The sequence below is a fragment of the Manis javanica genome, chromosome 1 (assembly GCF_040802235.1).
Source record: "Manis javanica isolate MJ-LG chromosome 1, MJ_LKY, whole genome shotgun sequence".
Classification (NCBI taxonomy): domain Eukaryota; kingdom Metazoa; phylum Chordata; class Mammalia; order Pholidota; family Manidae; genus Manis; species Manis javanica.
The window spans coordinates 49,337,025-49,354,389 of NC_133156.1; the positions used below are offsets into that span (position 1 = coordinate 49,337,025).

Genomic DNA, 17,365 nt, shown 5'->3' on the forward strand with positions numbered 1-17,365 from the left:
TCCCTTCAGTTATTGTACCTTGAGCTCGCACACACAGTAACCTTACTCTGGGGGCTTATCGCCTTGGTTGGTAATGTGTGTCCAGAGGGAAGGCTGAAAGGCCTGGCCCAGGCTTGTTTTCTGTGAAGTTTTGAGAAGTAAGTATGTGTGTCAAAGTGTATAATTCAGGGTGAGCACTCTGGCCGTGTAGCCTGGAACCCGCTGCTGCTGATTTCACTGGCCTTGAGGAATCTGGCTATACCTTACCCCGGGCTCTGCTCTTTCTAAGAGCTGTCTTCACTGGCTGAAATCCCCAGGTCCTCAGGCTGTGGGGCAGGGAGCAGTGCCCGGAGCCAGGCGTCTGTGTGCACCTGCTGTTCTTTGCTCCAGAGCCCAGCAGAGCCTTCCTGCTTCTGTTCTGCCCAGAGCACTGGCTGGTAGGAATATCCACCCTCTGATCCTCATGGAAACAGGGAACAGAAGAGAGCAGCTCTGAGATCCCCTTCAGAATCTGTCACCTGGGTGGCACTTGGCTGTCCTCTTATTTCCTAGGCTAACATTTTCCATCTACATTGGAACCTAACCATCCTCTGGCTTTCCAGAGAGATTCCTCACATTTTTGACATGGTTTCCTCAGATTTATCAACCTCCCTATCGCCATCATGTTTTCTCCAGGGTCGGAAGTGGGGAGAGAGACAACAGCCCTTGTTAGTTTACAATCTTGCTGGAAACCGGAAATGGTTATGAGTGTGAACCCTAAAAGCAGCCTCTTGAGAATTGTGTGACGTCAGGCTCTGCACATCTGTGAAATAAGTGGCTGTTGATGGTACCTGCTTCAGAGGGTTGCTGTGGGCTGGCACAGCATGGGCACATTGTGTCTGTTAATAAATACTTACCATTGTTGTTATGACAGGGTTTGGGATGTCATTAGTGGGGAGCTGATGTTGGTGGTCGGAACTGTGGACCTGAATATCATGTCCCCATGAGAGTGAATAGAGTAAGGAAATGAAGGAGGCTTCAGAAGTGGCTCTGGCATTTAAGGGTTAATGCACAAAAAAATGAAAGGAGATGGAGAGGGAGGGTGTATCACAGGAAAAGATAGGGCCACAAAGGCCAGGGGAAAGGAGAAGCTCAAGAAAGGTGGTAGTGTGGGGTGGGGATCATGCACAGGACCCCAAGCTCAGGACTAACCCTTTTTTTCAGTCTATTGCATTTTGCCATTAGCTGCTTCCTGGTGAACTTAGATCAGGTTTAGTGGAGGGGGGAGAACACAAGCCAGATTGCAGCCAGATAAGAAATAAATAGGAGGTGAAGACTAAAGACAAATATAGACCTTTCCCCCACAATGTTTGGCTGTGACGAGAAGGAAAGAGATGCAGGCAATAGCTGGCAGCCGTGTCGAGTCAGAAGAAACGCAGTGAGCTTGCTTCCTAGAGGAAAGAGGCAGTTCATCTGTCCTTCTCTTCCTCTCTCTCCCTTTTTCTTCGCTCTCTCCCTCTTCCCTCCTTCCAATTCTCATATGTGAGTCTGATTTCATATTATTCCTAAAATGAGTAAGGTGACCAGGAAGATCCAGAAGAGAGAGAGAGGGAGGCCGCTTGGGGAGAGTCAGCGGTGGGTGGGACTTCGCCCAGGGAGGCAGAGCGCCGGGCCTGGGGCCAGCTGGGTCTTGGATCCTTTCCTGGTGTTGTGGGAAGGGAGGAGAGGTAGCAGTGAGCATCAGGGTAGTGAGTGTGCAGTAGGGCGGAGCAGGGAGGGAGAGGAGAGGGGGGCAGTTTCTTCCACTCTCTTTAGTTTGGTTTATTAAGAACTTCAGTAGACTTGAACGTTTTTATCTTTCCCAGAGGCAGGTAATCCTCTTCTCTTCTCACAGAATTCTGCACAGGAGTGAAATAAAGTGAGGTGTGTTAAAAAGCTTTGTGAGTTGTGAGCCATGCAGTGCTGACAGGGGAAAGGCTTTCACTGAAAATGTCTGATTTGGCCTGATTGTTGCCCAGATGGTGCCAGGACTCAGTGACACAGGCTCAGACCTAGTGATGTCCCAGGCACGGAGGTCATGGCCTGACAGTCCCTCTTTGGGGTGATTTTACGATTATGATGTGCCCCTGAAAGATTAGAAGTGAAGGAGTCAGACTGCCTCCCATAGCCCAACAGTAAAACAAACACATAGAAATGCAACCAGAGGGCCCTCAACGCTTCACCATACGTGGGCCAGATGTCTCAACAGGCTGATGCATGACACAGTATTCTCAGCCCAGATGATATTTATGGAGATAACACCTCCACCACCCAGAGGTTTTCAGCTATGTGTGTGTGTGTGCACACGTACACGTGCATGTAGGGAGTAGAATTTATGCACTATATTCAGTTGGGGGATATACAGCATTCTTAATTTTCTAATATTCTGCTTATCTTGCTCATAAACTGGAGCTGAGAACAAAAGGTGTTAAGAGCACTCAATTTCTAAAGGGAGGTGCTAGACCAGCAATGCAAAACATGCCAAATGGGGATCGAAGAACCTGGTCCCATTGCTACTTTGAGAGTGTAAAAGAGGCAGGGAGATGATGGTGAGGGGGTGACCAAGAGCAGGAATTTCTTGAGAGGTGCTGTGTGTCTTTTCCCCATACCCATATACTATCTTGAGTGAAGTGAGGGGACTCTATGAAAACCCCTGAGAGAATATGACAGGTCAAGGGGCAATCTGGAACAGATGCCTTTGCTTCCTAAAACCGAAGGCAAGAAGTTGTCTAGGGGAAACAAGCCTTCCATGGAGGAAAGTCAGGCTTCCACTGAGCCAGCTGATGAGGAAGCCCAAAGGATGCTGTCGCTGGGATGGGCCTCTCAGGGCACAGCACAGAGACAGCAGTGATCGGGTGGGCTGATGTGTCTGCGTGCACGCATGTGTGCTCATATGTGAACTGGAGGTACATTGTCAGTGGGCACCGTGATGAGGCTGCTGGGGGATACACCTTATTCTCAGTTTCTCCTTCAGAGAGCTTCAGTTTGGATGTCCTCAAGACTTCCAACTGGAACCCTCTGCTGCCTCTGGAATTCTCTGGGGTGACCAGGAGGAAACACAGTGCTTCAGAGCCAAGGCATTTCAATAGCTTCTTTCATCTTGTCATAATAAAGGAAATAGCAAAATAGGGATGGTTGGTGGGCCAGCCTGGGCCTAGTATCCAGGGTCATGGCTCCGCTTGCCTTCCACTCTCCTTGAGCCTCTGGAGGCCTGCTAATCCTCCCCAGTCCTCTAGCCTGTTATCCCCAGCCAGAGAGATGAGGTCACAGGACAGCTGCTAACGCTGCCCAGTGCTGGGGGCCAGGGCTGTGAAGTCTGCTGTAGTCAGAACTGCTGGCTGAGCTGAAACAGGATTAAGGATTGAGGAAAGGTCTTAATTACTATACTTCAGAGATCATGAAATCCCAGGATCATGCAGAGAGCAGACTGCTTAGCTGAGGTTTCTTTACCCTCCGTGGACAATTTCACAGAGCCCACAGGCATTAGCATGTGAATCAGGTTTCCCTTTCCTAGCCTGCATCTCAGATCAAGATGGGATGCACTCATACTATTAGGCCTTTTGTCCCGAAAGAACTTGGACCTCTGCCAGCAGTCCCAGGTCCTAAGTCTGGCTTATCACTTACCAGCTGTGGGAACTTGCATGTGTGTGTCACTTCCCCTCTCCGAGCCTCACTTTCTTCATCTTTAGAGATGATCATATCTGTTCTAAAGGGTCGTTGTAGGAATGAAATAACACACGTAAAGTGACTTGCACCATGTCTGGGAAAGTTTATTGTAGATCTTAGTAAGAAAACACATGACAGCTACTCATTAGAGGAAAAAATCAAATTCCTTAGCATGGCTCACAAAGCAGGGCATGACCTGTTTCTGTCTCTACTGCCTCATCTCCCACCCACTCTTCCCATCTCTTCTCTTTGTTTGCCTCAAAAATCTTTTGCCTCTTTTTTGTTTGTGGACTCCTAACCTGCCCCTGAATATTCATTTCAAATTTTAATTTTTCCAGAAAGTCTTCCCTGATCACCCCTTTCTCCTCTCCCTTTTGGCGCCTCTGTAACCTGCACATCCTTCTACATAGTACTGAGTGCCCTGTATTCTCTCTCCTACCAAACTGTTTCCTCGAGGGAAAAACTATGATCCACCTTTAGAGTCTAGGGTGAACATTTATTCTTTGCCTTCTCACCTCCCTTCCATTATCCCTTCTTTAAGGAACAGTCTCTTGTTTTAATCTAGGGAGCTACTTTTCCTGCATTCTCAGTCCAGGTAGCTCAGAGGTGGTCCCATCCACCTGGTGTAAGAGACGTGCTTGTGTTTGTTATCTTGGTCTCTCAGCATACTTTGTATCTTTGTCCAGAGGGCTTGGTTGCCTACCTAATTGGAAAGGGCTTTGGGGGGTCATGGATCACATTTTAATGTCTTCTCCATCCCCTGCTCACCCTGTGGTGCCAACCCATTATATATTAGGCCTGTGCTAAGTGTTTCATGTTTACAATTTCATTTAATTTTCCCAGCCCCATGAGGTAAAGGTACTGTTGTCACCCCCCATTTATTCATGAGAACTCTGTTTCAAAGAAGTTAAGTAGAACACAGCTAATGTACTTCCAGCACTAGTACGTAGACTAAAAGCTAAAGGCTGCCTTTGTATAAGTGATAAAACATTAAACTTTTCCTCTATGGAGAGCAGGCCCTTGAAGAAAATAATTTTCGTGTAGGTTTTTCAAAGGTGTTATAGGGATGCCCCCCTTACTTTTCTCTAGTGTTTTAAAGATTTCATCTCATTAACCCTCTGGCCTCCATTGTCTCTGATAAGTAGTAAGCTATAATTATTTTTGTTCCTCTGTACGTAATGTGTCTTTTTTTTCCTCCTGGATTTTTAAGATTTTAAAAGATTTTAAAGATTTTCTCCTTATATTTAGTTATCAGTAATTTGATTATGATGTGCCTAGGCATGGCTTTCTTTGTATTAACATCTTTGGGGTGTTGTGAGTTTCTTGAATCTGTGGATTGGCCTGTTCCCTATTGGATTTGCAAAATTTTCAGTTGTTATTTCTTGTATAATTGCTTTCTGCCCAATTTTCTCTCCCCTCTTCTTCTGGGACTCCAATGACCAAATGTCATACTACTTAATGTTTTCCATTGAGGCTCTGTTCATATTTTAAAAATATTTTTTCACTCTTCTACACTTTCACTTATACTTTCAGAGTATCCAGTTTGCTGTTATTCCATCTAGTGAACTTTGTATTTCAAGTACTGTATTTTTTAATTTTTGAGTTTACATTTGGCTTACTTTTTAGAGTTTTCTTTTCTATCCTGAAATTTGTCAGCTCTTCCAACTATTACATTCATCTTTTCTTACAGAATATTTTGAACATGTTTGTTATAGTTTTTTCAAGGTTCTTATCTGCTAATTCTAGTATCTGATTCATCTTTGAGTCAGATACTAGACTATTCTGCTTCTACTGACTATTCTCTTGATTGTCACATTCTCTAGGTTCTTTGTATGCAAAGTAATTTTGTATTGCATGCTTATTGTATGTAAAACTCTTTGGAGACTCTTGACTCTATTACCTTTCTCCGAAAAGTGTTAAGATTTGTCCTAGTGGATGGTTCAGTTGCTGACAGATCACCTTAATCCTGTGAAAGCTTAGTTTTAGCCTTTATGGGAGTTGATCTCTTTCAGTTATATCCTATTCCTAGGTGTAAACTTAGTCCTGGGATGTGGTCCTTATTCCTAATGTGTGGCTCTGAAAGAGTTTCATGGAAGTGTTTGCTTAGCTTCTCTAATGTGACAGGACTTAATTTCAAACTCCGCTCAGTTCTTTGGTCTTGAGTTGCTTTCCTTTGGGTTGGTGTCTCAGCCTATGTATGAACTGTTTATCCGTCAACCAAGGATTTGAAGAGAGTAGGTATACAGACTTTAGGGCACCCCTTCTGTAGTTCCCTCATTTACAGGATTTCTCACCTCAATTTCCAGTCACTTCATACCTCATGCACAGTATACAAAGGGATGGACCTTTAGGGGAAGATCCAATTAAATGTGGCCCTCGCCAGAGTACTTCCTTTCTCTCCATTTCTGCCTATTTTGGTTGCTGTCCAGTGCCTTACAGCAGTTGTTTTTTAATTAAAACTTATCCAGAGTATATAATTATTACATGTGGGTTAGTTTGATACAAGCTATTCTGCTATTACCAGAACTTCTTCCTCACTTTTCTTCCTATAATTTCAACACCAAGGAACATGAGAGACCTAAGAAGTCAAGGAAGCAATGACAAAAAGCCTTGAGAGAGACTTACCAGGGCCAATAGGAAAGAGACAGGATGGTATAATGGTTAAGAACAGGCTGGTGAGGTGATCTTGGGTTTGAATCTCAACCCTGTCACTTATCAGCTATATGAGCTTATGCAAGGTATTTAACAATTGGAGCCCTTTATATTCTTATCTGCAAAATAGGAATGATCATTCCATTTTCATAGTTTTTTGGATGTGCTTAGCACCAAATCTGACATATAAGGCTTTAACCAAAGTAGTTGGTACAGTTATTTGAGAATAATGTGTTCTTTTCCAGGGGGCTTACAGGAGAGGGGACATGGCTGGAAGATTCTTTTCCAGACAGCAGGTGGGTGCCTTCCATTGGGACTGCTGGGACTAGAAGTCTGTGTCTCCAACTCCAGATGGTCACACTTGTTTGGAAATAAGCAAAGTCCCAAACCACAGAATTTCCTTATATTCTGGTAAGGCTTATCAAGGGCTGGAGCATGTAAACCAGACCCATCAGGGACTTTAAAGGAAAGGGACAAGGATGGTGGAGTTTAACTAGAAGCTACCTGGAAGTTCTTATCAAGGGCAAAGGCTAGGAGATGATACCTCCCCACAAATCCTGCTCCAACACTAAGGTCCCTTCCCTTAGTGTTCCAATTAGACATAAAGTGGTCTTAATTACCAAACCTAACATGTCTGGAAATTTTTAAAAATTGAGGTTTAATTCATACAGTAGGAAATTCCCATTTTAGCCATTTAAAAATGTGTAACTCAGAGACTCCCAGCACATTCACGATGTTGTCCAACCATCATCACTATCTAATTCCAGAACATTTTCACTGCCCCTAAAAGAGATCTTATGCCCATTAAATAGTCACTTCCCATTCCTCCTTTCCCCCAGCCCTACCAACCACTAACCTACTCTCTCCCTCTATGGATTTGCCTATTCTGGACATGTCATAGACACTATATAATAGGCAGCTGTTTGTGTTTGGCTTCTTTCACTTTTAGCATAATACTTTTAAGGTTTGTCCATTACCTGGAATTTTTTAGATACTCATTTTTGTATAAACTCCTGTGTCCTTTTGACTTTTCCAAGTTAACTCCTTCATAGGGATTTCCTATAGGGAATAGGGAACCCTGAAGTAGTGAGGAAGAGGATGATGGGTGCAAAACAAGTGGGGCACATAACCACACTTCCATTTCTGTACTCTGTTGACAGTGTTCTTGAAGCTCTTCTGTAGGAGTGTCTGTTTTTCTACCTGAAAGTTCCCTCACCCCAGTTGCAGTAAAAGATTGATATCTTTCCAAGTCACACAATTAAATGCAATGAGGTAACATTTAGGAGTGTCTTGCCAATAGGTTTCAGCCCTGGGCAAGTTCCCTATGGATTCAGTGTGACCAAAGAAAATGACAGCAAAACATTCTTGGGGTGAAAGGGTTATACTCAACTTTATTTCCAGGTGGAAGGTCAGTCACTAAAATCTCATTCACTCAGAGCAAGTCTGTATGCAGCAAGCCCGTCTCTGCCTCTGGGCCCCTCTGTCCGCATAGCTGTCCTCTGGGCCTCTCTGCACAGTCGTCCAGCACAGCCGTCCTCTGGGCCTCTATCCTCGGTGCTGCCACCACTCCAGCCTCTGCTCTGCTCTCCTGCAGCCTTGCAGCCCTGCCACCATGTCGTGCCCAGAGCACTGGGTGGAACTCTTTTTATAGAGTCAACAGCCATGTATTGCCCACACGTATGCAGTGAGCTAGTCAGCCATAGCCAGGTGAGAATCCTGGCCACAGAAACTCTCATTTTATCCACAGGAGTAAACACAGGGTCTGTGTTTTAGAGTCAGATGTGGATTTGAATCCCACTTCGGAGACTGCATATAGGTTTGGGGAATCCCAGAGTAAAGGAGACCTGTGTCCACTTTGCAGGCAGAACCTGGGCAAGGGGCACATACTCAAAGGTATTGCTGTGTGATAAGATGGTATGAAAGAAGTAGAGCAAAACAGCTGCTGCATACCATGTCTGAGTCAGCCTCGGAGAGTTCCCAAAGCCTGGTTTCTGTGTGTCTAAGAGAAGAAAGCGAGTGAACAGCCTCAGTCATACCTCATTTCTTATGGTCCCAGCATGGCGTAGTGGCACTGGGTGTATCCAGATATCCATGGGGAACAGAAAAGTGGCATAGGGAACCTACAGAGCTGGAGAAGTCTTGCTGGATACTTAGGGCAAAAGTAGCCAAGACAGATGCCCAGAGGTCCACATGAGTATCAGGGTGTCTCAGTGGCTGGCAAGAATACACGAAGACAGCAAGAGGCAATATGAGACACTTGGAATTCAGTGTAATTCTGGAGAAAGGGAGTGGCAGACACTGAACCAAATGTGATTTTTTGCTATGCAACAGGATGGGGGCTCAAAACAGGAATTAAGTTTCATTTAGAAAGGCAATGTACATTTTTAGCACTTCTGAATAGATAAGCCAAAAAGCCTAAATTAAAAACAGATTTTCCCACTGCGCTTCATTCTGCTTTATTTCATTTTAAGCTTTTGAAAAACTAGGACCTCTCTTGAAAAACATTATCAGAGAAAGGAGCCCCGGATTGAACTGATGGATAGAAGAGGCAGAACTTTCTAGCTTTAGGGGGCCAAGCAGCTGACTCAGGGTGCAGTCTCTCAGCTGAAGCTCCTGGGAGACTGCTGCAGGCATTCAGCCCCGGGCTCTGGAAAGCCGGTGCTGCCCAGGAGGCTGGTGCTTGTGAAAGCTCACTTCAGCTGAGCGGCAGGCCTGCCATCCTCATCCCCAACCTGTTTTTCCTTCCCTCTTTTGATTTTTTAAAAATTGAGGTGAAATTCATGTCACCTAAAGTTAACCACTTTACAGTGTACAACTCCGTGTCCTTTAGGACATTCGCGCTGTGGGGCGGCCATCACCTCTATCTAGTCCCAAAACACGTTCATCGAAAGGCGCTCCCTAACTATCAAGGAATCACTCTCCATTCTTCCTCCCCCAAGACCCTGGCAACCGCCAGTCTGCTTTCTGTCTCTATGGATTTACCCATTGTGGATAAAATGAGAGTTCTTGTGGCCAGGATTCTCACTTGGCCGTGGTTGACCAGCTCACTGCACACCTGTGGGCAATACATGGCTGTTGACTCTATAAAAAGAGCTCCACCCACTGCAGGGATGAGAGGCTGCAGGAGAGCAGAGCAGAGGCTGGAGTGGTGGCAGTGGCCGAGGACAGGCCCAGAGGCAGAGACCAGCTTGCTGCATGCAGACTTGCTCTGAGTGAACGGGATTTTAGTGACTGACCTGCCACCTGGAAATAAAGTTGGGTATAACCCTTTAACCCCAAGAATGTTTTGCCATCATTTTCTTCGGTCACACTGAATCCATAGTGAACTTGCCTGGGGCTGAAACCCATTGGCAAAACACCCATTCTGCACATTTCATGTAAATGGAATTGTATACTATGTGACCTTTGTGTCTGGCTTCTTTCCTCATCCCTTTTGTACCTTGCAGTCCTATCTCTTCTCCCTGAAGCTTTGGGGCCCACTCAAGCAGTTCCCCGGCTTCCAAACTCCATTCTCCAGGAATTAGGCCGGAGAAAGAAAGTGAAGAGTCAGAGGGCTTGGGGTGGGAATTAAATTGGTTTAGGAAAAAAGAAACCCAGCAGTTTCTGATCAGATCCCAGCAGCTGAATTTGGTTTGGAGGCCAATTATCTCAGGCCACGAGGTTTTAAGTACATCAGCTGGGGCTTTTGAGTACTTGCCATGTAGGAGGCAAGCTTGCCCTGGCTCCATGTGGTCTGTGCCCATGAAGGAAGGTCGAGTTTTGGGAAAAATGCAGCCAATTGAGATTGTGGTGTGACTGGATTTTTCACAAAGCTGTGTTTATGATCAGGCAGAAATGCATGGGAAAACAGCTACGGGGTCAAGTTGCTCCTTACATTCTGCATGACTACACCTGGCCAGGGGAGCTGGAGACTGTGGGGAAAAGCACATTGTAAGCCATGGGCCAGGTCTGGCACTTCTCTGATGAGTACTGTGGAAGGGCATTGAAACTCTAAGTGGAGGAGATTGTAGGTGGTGGCTTCTCTCTGTGTGTTTGGTTAAAGAGCTGACTGGAGACACTGCTGGCTCTCTGGTTTCTTCAGTGACTTTTTTTGGGGAGTGAAATGTCTATTTTCTTCTAGCTCCAGGAGGAGGAGGGGTTTCCCTGCCTGGGGCAGGTTCTCTATGATTTCAGTTAGACTGAAGAAAGGCAAGGGCAAAAAGTTGGGGGTAAGAGGGTTACCATATTTATTCTCACTGCGGTCACCGGCAGCTCGGTACTTGCACTGGCTCAAAAGCACTCCCCGGCTGGCTACAGGTTCTACTCCCCTACTCCTCTAGGCAGTAGGTCTCAGTCTCTCCATGTTCCCTGCCCACCAAGGCCCCCTACTCCAGCACTCGGGCTTAATTCTCCAGGAGCACTAGAGCTCCGTGGTTTTCTGCTCTCTCAGTGGCCCAGCTCCCTGCTCCCACGCTCAGTGAGCACCTCTGCGGGCGGGTCCCTGGTGACTGGTGGATGCCTGACCAATTATGTACCAGGTTTGTCCAGTTCAAAAGTTCATTATTACACCACTGAGGATGTGCCAAAGGCCCATCTCCTTAATGGCTTATGGTTGTGTTTTAAAACCCCTTGGCATGAGCAACTCCATTTGGTTTCACCTTTCACCCTGGTTTCAGAGAGCTTCTGGGTGGGTGAGCACTTGGAGATTTGGGGAGAGGGGCCCCCTTGGAGAGGGCATGGAAGCTCTGTACCTTTTCCCCATGCTTTGCTCTGTGCATCCTTCCATTTGGCTCTTCCTGAGTTATAGCCTTTCATAATAAACAGGTAATCTGGTAAGTAAACATATCTCTGAGTTCTGTGAGCTGCTTTAGCAAATTAATCAAACCCAAGGAGAGGGCTGTTAGAACCTCTGATACATGGTCTGTCTGTCAAAAGTACAGGTAACAACCTAGACTGACGATTGGCTTCGGAAATTGGTTGTGGGGCAGTCTTGGAGGACTGAATCCTTAACCCGTGGAATCTGCTACTGTCACTGGATAGTGTGAGAACTGAATGAGATTGTAGAGCACCCAGCTAGTGTTCAAGAATTGCTTGGTGTCATGTGGAACCTCCCTTCCTCCCACCTGGGAGATTGGGGTTAATGCAGGACCTCTTAACCAGGTAACTTTCCTGGGCTGCAAGTAGATTTTATCAGCCCATTCCCTTTTTTGCAGGTGCTTGAAGAGATGATATATTTTCCCAAGTGACATAGCAAGTCAGTGGCAGCCACAGGACTCCAGTTGGTGGGCTTTTTCTTCAGTGTCGGAGAGGGTAGAGGGTATTGGTGAGGATATGCATAGGCCCCCATCAGCTGAAAAGTTTGAGTCCATGAGGATGTATATGGAAAATGACCTTCCTGGACCTGAGCTGAAGGCTGGTTGGGAAGGGCCTCCTCACCAGCTGCTCCCTGGTAATCATGGCCAAAGCCCACCAGTAAGACTCAGGCCTCAACTGCCGTGGACCCACACCTCCTCAGAGCTTTGGAAACACTTCTTGCAGCCCCTCCCCCTACCCATGGAAAATAGAGCGTATTGTTCTCTACGCCAGTGGGAGAGTGGAAAAGTGGATAAATGTAGACTTAAGAGACCCATGTTTGAATCTCAGCTCTGCAGTTTAGCTGTGAAGCCCCAGGTAATGACCTCATATCTCTAAGATTCTGGCTCTTCATCTATAATACAGAGATAACAATCCCTATCTTACAGAATTTTTGTGAGGTTTGGGAATAAACGTGCAAAACCTCTGGCTCACAGAAGCCACCCTATAAAAGCTGTTCCCATTATTTCCCCAATAGTTGCACTGGCTTTACTCCAACACTTACACAAGGTCTGGTTTCAATCTTCTGATTAATCGGCTCATCAGCTTTCCTTAATCCTATGAGCTCCATTACCTTGCGTAAGGCTCCCTTGTGTGTAGGGAGGCATCCAAGGAGACATTTACCAAGAGCTTGTGCAAATGATGGTGTTGTAGTGGACTGGACCTGGGCATTCATTGTTCTTAGTCAAACCTGGTTCAAATCACCTTTCAACCATTTCCTTGCTGTGGGATTCAAGGCTTGCTCACTCTCTGATTAGATGCTGAGAACAGAACCTGCTGGCAGCATTACTTAGATCTTACAGAAAAGGATGTGTATAAATGTGTGATAAAGAGCATATGCTCCATGAGTGTCAGTTTTTCGACCTTCTCATTCTGGGAGTTTATCTTCTCACCCATGATTAGGCAGTCTTCCACAGCCCCAAACACTGCTTTTACATCGTATCAGCCACTGTCAATGGGAGGTGGAAGAGGAAATCATTTCCAAAACAAGGTCACTGGAGAAGAGGTCACCCTGAGAATCCCTCTTCAGCGAATTTATTTTATTCTAGATTCAGAGCATGGTTTAGCAACTATTCCCTCTCTTTATCTGTGCCCCCTCCAATTTAGGTAGATATATTTTTAGGCTGCATTTTAAAATCTAATTTTTCACATCAAATGCAAATTGCACCTTGAGCCCAATGAAGACAAGTTTTGCAGATTTTTAAGAATGTTAATTAGAAATTTAGTGTTATTTTTTAGCTGCCAAATGTGGGTATCTGCATTTACCACTTATGTTTACTAGGTGTGCCAGAGTCCACAAAGTAGATTGCTAGCCTTATCTAATCATCTCAATATTGTACCATAATTTTTTATTGAGATAAATTGAATAACATTCTGTAAGTTTCAGGTGTACTGTATAATTTGATATTTAAATATATTGTAAAATGACCACAACAATAAGTCTAGTTAACATCTGTCAACATACATAGTCACACATTTCTGGTGAAAATAACTTTTAAAACTTACTCTCAACAACTTTTAAATATATAATATAATACTATTAATTTCAGTCACAGATATACAATGCAGCCCCATATCCAAGATGCTGTATGTTATAATCCCAGGATTTACTTATTTTATAACTGGAAGTTTATACCTTTTGACCACTTTCACCCATATTGCCAACATCCCACCCTCTCTGACTCTGGCAACCACCAGTCTATTCTCTGCATCTCTGAGTTTTGTTTCATTTTTATAAATTCCACATATCAGTGAAATCATATGGTATTTGTCTTTGACTTATTTTCCTTAGTGTAATACTATCACCTCTGTTTATGTTGTCAAACATGGTGATATTTCCTTCTTTCTTAAAACGTACATATATATATACATACACACAACATTTTCTTTGTATAAAACACTTTTTTTTTTGAGAGGGCATCTCTCATATTTATTGATCAAATGGTTGTTAACAACAATAAAATTCTGTATAGGGGAGTTAATGCTCAATGCACAATCATTAATCCACCCCCAGCCTAATTCTCGTCAGTCTCCAATCTTCTGAAGCATAACGAACAATTTCTTACATGGAGAACAAATTCTTACATAGTGAATAAGTTACATGGTGAACAGTACAAGGGCATTCATCACAGAAACTTTCGGTTTCAATCACTCATTATGAACTATAAACAATCAGGTCAAATATGAATATTCATAAAACACTTTCTTGTTTATAAAATGTTTATATAGAACATTTTCTTTATCCATTCATCTATTGCTGGATCCTTAGGTTATTTCCATGTCTTGACTATTGTAAATAAAGCTTCAATGAGCATAGGAGTACAGGTATCTATTTGATAGTATTTTCATTTTCTCCTGATAAATACCCAGAAATGGAATTGCTGAATCACATAGTAGTTCTATTTTTTATTTTTTCTGAAACTTCCATACTGTTTCCATAGTGGTTTTAGCAACTTACAATCCCACCAACAGTACACAAGGGACCCTTTACTCCACATCCTCCCCAACGCTTGTTATTTCTTGTCTTTTTGGTGATAGCCATTCTAATAGGTGTGAGGTGAGATCTAACTGCAGTTTCGATTTGCATTTTCCTAATGACTAATGTGTTGAGAACTTTTTTATGTACCTGTTGATCATCTGTATGTCTTCTTTGGAAAATGTCTATTCTGGTCCCTGGCCTATTTTTAATAAGATTGAGTTTAGTTTTTGCTATTGAGTTGTATGAGTTCCTTATGTATTTTGGATATCAACTCCTTATCAGATACAGAATTTGCAAATATATTCTCCCATTCAGTAGATTGCCTTTTCATTTTGTTGATGATTTCCTTTGCTGTACAGTAGCTTTTTAATTAGATATAGTCCTGTTTCCTTTTTTGTCTTTGCTTTTTGTGTTAAAGCTACAAAATCATCACCAACACCAATCTCAAGGAGCTTACTCCCTATGTTTTCCTCCAGGAATTATGCTTTCAGGACTTACTTTCAAGTCTTTAATCCATTTAGAGTTAATTTTTGTGTTATGGTGCAAGATAATGGTCCAGTTTTATTATTTTGCATGTGGCTGTCCAATTTTTTAAACACATTTATTGAAGAGATTGTCCTTTCCCTGTTGTATATTCTTGACTTCTTCATTATAAATTAATTAACCTGCATGGGTTTATTGCTGGGCTCTCAATTCTGTTCCATTGACCTATGTGTCTATTTTTATGCCAATGCTGTAGTTTTGATTACTACAGCTTTGTGATATGGTTTGAAATCAGGAAACATGATGCATTTAACTTTGTTCTTTATCCTCAAGATTGCTTTGGCTACTCAAGGTATTTTGTGATTTCACACAAATTTTAGAATTTATCGTTCTATTTCTATGAAACATGCCATTGGAATTTTGAAAGGGATTGCCTTGAATCTGTAAGATTGCTTTGGGTATTATGGACATTTTAACAATATTAATTCTTCCAGTTCATGAGCATGAGTTATCTTCCATTTATTTGTGTCTTCAACTTCTTTCATCAATGTGTGTTAGAGTTTTCAGTGTACAGGTCTTTTTCTTCCTTAGTTAAATTTATTCCTATGTATTTTATTTTTGATGCAATTATAAATGGAATAATTTTCTTAATTTCTCTTTCTGATAGGTCATTATTAGTGTATAAAAACAACTGAATTAACTGAAGGAACAAAATGTCAGCAGACTCACAGAACCCAAGAATGGACTGTTACCAAAGGTAAAGGGACTGGGGAGGAAGGGTGGGAAGGGAGGGATAAGGGGAAAAAAAAGGGGGCATTACTTTAGCAGACATAATGTAGAGGGGGGATGGGGAGGGTTGTACAACACAGAGAGGACAAATAGTGATTCTATAGCATCTTACTATGCTGATGGACAGTGACTGTAATGGGGCATGTAGGGGGGACTTGGTGATAGGGGAGTCTAGTAAACACAATGTTCCTCATGTAATTGTAGATTAATGATATAAAAAAAAACCAACTGAATTTTGCATGTCAATTTTGTGTCCTGTAACTTCATTAGTTTATTATTTTAATAGTTTTAGGGGGAGTTACTTTAGCTTTTCTCTGTATCACCTACAAATTGTGACAGTTTTACTCTTCCTTTCCAATCTGGATGCCTCTTATTTATTTTTCCTGTCTGAATTGCTCTGGCTAAGACTTCTAATACTACACTGAATAAAAGTGACAAGAGTGGGCATCCTTGTCTTGTGTCTGATATTGGAGAAAAGGTTTAACCTTTTCACTATTGAGTATGATGTTAGCTGTGGGCTTGTATATGGTCTTCATTATGTTGAGGAATGTTTCCTCTATACCCACTTTATTGAGACTTTCTGTTGTAAGTGGATGTTGCATTTTGTCAAATGCTCTTTTTGCATCTATTGAGATGATCATATGTTTTTTTGGTCTTAATTTTGTTAGTGTGGAGTGTCACATTGATTGATGTGAAGGTATTGAACCATCCTTTCATCCCCAGAATAAATACCACTTGATTTTGATATACAATCCTTTATAAAAAATTGACATAAAATTGACATACAATATTGTATTACTTTAAAGTGAACATCATTTGACTTATTTATATTCATGAAATGATTACCACAATAAGTTTAGTTGACATCTGCCATCTCATATAGACACAAAAGAAAACAAAAAAATATTTTTTTCCTTGTGATGAGAACTCCTAGGATTTACTCTCTCAACAACTTTCATAAATACCGCATAGCAGTGTTAATTATAATCATCATGTTGCACATTATATCTCTAGTACTTAAAACTGGAACTTTGTACCTTTTGATCACCTTTATCCAATTAAACCCTTCCCACCCCTTCCTGTGAGACCTTTATCCAATTAGACCTTCCCCCACCCCTGCCTGTGATAACACTAATCTCTTTTCCTATGAGTTTCTTATTTATTTATTTAGATTCCACATATCAGTGACATCATATGGTATTTGCCTTTCTCTGACTTATCTCACCTAGCATAATGCCGTCAAGGTGCATCCCCATTGTTGCATATTCATGGCAAGATTTCCTCCTTTTCATGGCTGAATAAAATATTGCAGGGTAGTGTGTGTATGTGTGTGCATACCATCCATTTATCTATCAATGGATGCTTAAGTTGTTTCCATGTCTTTTATATGGTAAATAATGTTGCTGTGAACATGAGGGTACAGATAATTGTTTGATAAAGTGTTTGCATTTCCTTTGGACATATTCCGAGAAATGGAATTGCTGGATCATATGGTAGTTCTATTTTTAATTTTTTGAGGAACTTCAATACTGTTTTCCTCAATAGTGGCTGTACCAGTTTGGGTGTACAATCCCACCAAAAATGCAGGAGAGTCCCTTTCCTTCATATCCTTGCCAGCATTATTATCTCTTGCTTTTTGATGGTAGCTATTTTAACATGTGTGAGGTGATATCTCACTGTGATTTTGATTTGCATTTCCCCAATGATTGAATAATGATGTTGAATATATTTTTACATACCTGTTGGCCATTCATATATCTTCTTTGAAAATGTCTATTCAGGTCTTCGGCCTGTTTGTTAATTGGATTATTTGTTTTTGTTTTTTGCTATTGAGTTATATGACTTCTTTATGTATTTGTATATTAACCTCTTATGAAATATATGGTTTGCAAATATATTTCTCACATTCTGTATGTTGTCTTCAATTTGTTGATTATTCTTTTTGCTGTACAAAAACTTCTATTTTGA

General features: G+C 42.4%; 1 long non-coding RNA gene across 1 annotated transcript in view; it reads left to right on the forward strand.

Annotated features, from left to right (window-relative positions):
* The window catches only part of LOC118967786 (uncharacterized), a 47,710-nt gene extending 32,345 nt beyond the window's left edge, over nucleotides 1-15,365 (forward strand). Inside the window, exon 5 of the long non-coding RNA XR_005055017.2 lies at nucleotides 15,276-15,365. This is a non-coding gene — a long non-coding RNA (uncharacterized lncRNA). The remainder of the gene's footprint in view (nucleotides 1-15,275) is intronic.
* Nucleotides 15,366-17,365: the final 2,000 nt, after the last annotated feature.